Below are 2,737 nucleotides of genomic sequence, written 5' to 3' on the forward strand. Positions count from 1 at the left end.
CCCTTGGCCCCGGGAGTCTGCTTCCAGCAACTTCCCCAAAAAAAGGGACGTGCAGTTGGAGGTTTTCTGTACATCCTCAGTAGAACAGCGCTCACCGACTCATGGGGTGAGCTCGCTCCCGCCCATCACCCTACAAGCCGCAGCCAAGCAAACAGCTGGAATGCTGAAAATTTTAGTGCACCTCAAGGAGGATTTGCCAAGGACCAGAGACAGAGCTATATGGATGGGCGCAGCGCTGTCCCGTAGTGGGAAAAGCCTTGTCTGGAGACTCAGAGAGCCAGGCGTCGAGTCTGCAGGCTGGCTCCCATCCGCCCGAAGTCACACACACGCCCTCCTCGAAGAGATCGGAAACCAGAGCGGCTCTGGGGAGCGGGCACGTTTGTTGTGACCCCCCCCCCCGGTTCATTCAGACTGCTGTTGGGCAAGAAAAACCACTTCGGGTGCGGATGTGGCCGCTGACAAACAGCAGGCACACGGCTCATCCCTGGTGAACTGATAATGCATGCTGTCCGGCGAAAGGCACGAGCTCTGCATCCCTTCTGGAAACTCCCTCGGCATCAGCTGTCCCGGCTCCGACGGGTGTTTTGCAATCTGGAGCAAGATTTGGAAGCAAAACCCAGCGCGGGCTCGCTGATAGCCGGTGGCAATTCCACATCGAAAGGATTTCCTTACATATTCTGCTGGAGCGCTTTAACACTCATCCGTGGCTCTGCTCTCCCATTGCCGGTGTGGAGGGGGGATGGGGGGACAGCCCCTCTTCTGCGTGACAGCCCGCACAATGACAGGCTGTCTCTGTTGTCATTTGGTGTGCATGCTGTGTGGGGGGGTTTTGTTTTCCCCCAGAGCCGTAGGGGAAAAGTCACGTATTTTACATCTTTCCCAGCACAGGGCCGGTGCCTGGATTGGAGAGAAATCGTCTGCGGAGCACACCGACCCCCTCCACCCTCCGGGCCTGAGCCAACACAAAAGAAGGCACAGCCATGGAAAATACTCTTTTTTATAAAATAGGTATTTTTGTGGGAAGTAACATGGCTGGGTACTGCCCTGACACCTCCCTACCAGCACTGCTGCTTCTGAGAGGGTACAGGACACACATGCTGTTGGTTCCTGCGCTCCACTAAGTCACTCTTCTTCCAGGCAGTACTATACATTCCAGATTTTACTTAAAAAAAAAAATCCTTCTCCTGACTGTAAGCACACAGGGACTGAGTGTGTTTCGAAGCAGTGCTTGCACAGCTGGCTGCCAAGCTCTGGATGTTGCTCGGACCTCCCTGACCGCTGTGTTAAACCATCCGGCATGGAGCAGGGCCGGCGCGGAGCCAGCTGAGCGCGGGCAGCGGGCAGAGCATGGATGCGCTGCTGCGGCGGGCGAAGGGCGCACCGGGCCCTCGCTCCGGAGGTACCATCGTCCGAGTCCTTAAAGGAACGGCGAGACTGCCCGGCTCACAGGATGGTCACTACTGCCCTGGAAAGGCCCTGGGCCCAGGGGCTTCGCTACAGTGCTGCCGGCTTTGCCCTCAGCCCCCGCTCCCCCTCCAGCTCCAAACAAGTTCGTGGCTCAGCCCTTAATCTCTGGGATGAAATGTCCTGCTGACACGGCCGGTGCTGTCCCGGGGAGAGCTCCCGCTTATCCCAGCCCTGCAGCTCTTCCCTTTGTTCCCAGCTGGCTTCCAGTCCCCGCGGCGGTGCCAGAGCCACGATGTGTGTGCAGTGACAGGGAAGTGCATTCGGGGATGGCGGGAGAGCGTCACGGTCTGCCCTCCGTGCCCGCACGGTGCGGTGCCAGGGCCGCTGTGCTGCGCCCATGGAGTCGGGGAGGAATCCCAATGGGGGAACATGCTCCCAGTCTTATCCCTGGAGGCTGGCAAGCCCCGCATGAACTAAGGTGCAAATCAGAAGCTGTGTCTCTGCAGCGCAGATCTTGCCGTTTCCAACATGAGGCAGTGCGTGTCACCGGCTGGGGCATCACCCGGGGTTTCGCCCCGGTCCCTCCCGCTTCACCCCTCTTTGAGGCCTCGAGCAGGCAGGCAGCAGCAAGGCTGTGGCACGTTTTGTCCCGCTCTGTGTTCTCTGGAAAAGGACCTTGTTTTCTCCCCGGTACCCGTCTGATTCCTGACAATGCCCCAAGTGTCTGCGAGGACACGCACGTTACTCTGGGTCACGTCCGCCTGCAAGCAGAGCCTGGGCTGCGCTCCCCTTGCCGGCGGACAGCCGAGGACAGCCCCGGGCAGAGCCCCACGGCCGATGGAACAGCGCGAAACCAGCCCTTCCTCCTCTACGTGCGTGCGCTCATCCAGCGCCACGGGAACATTTGGGTCGGGCCCAGGCGAGAGCAGTTAGAGGAGAAAAAAACCACAGCGGCCTGCGAGAGGCATTCAGCACTGATCCGTGTCCTCACGGGCCGCACCGGCTGCGCGAGGGTGCTCCCAGCCCCGAGGGGAGCGGAACAGAGCATCCCGCGAGCGCAGCCCCGCGCTGGCCTCGCAGCGCGGTGGCCCTTGAGCCCCGCTTTCCCCTCAGAAAGCCTGTGTACACGGGCGGAGGGATGCCGGTCACCCCCGCTAACCCTGTTCCCATGCAGCAACCGGAAGCGGCCGGAGCGGGACCAGCGCTGCCCGCGGGGACCGAGAGGTGCGGCCCGGTCCTCCCGCGGCCCCGCAGTGGTACAGCCCGCGCGTCCCCTCCGCAATGGTTCATCCCCGCGGCCGCCTTCCCCCCGTCACCCGAATGGTTCGCC

The sequence above is a fragment of the Zonotrichia albicollis genome, chromosome 6 (genome assembly GCF_047830755.1).
Source record: "Zonotrichia albicollis isolate bZonAlb1 chromosome 6, bZonAlb1.hap1, whole genome shotgun sequence".
NCBI classification, from domain to species: domain Eukaryota; kingdom Metazoa; phylum Chordata; class Aves; order Passeriformes; family Passerellidae; genus Zonotrichia; species Zonotrichia albicollis.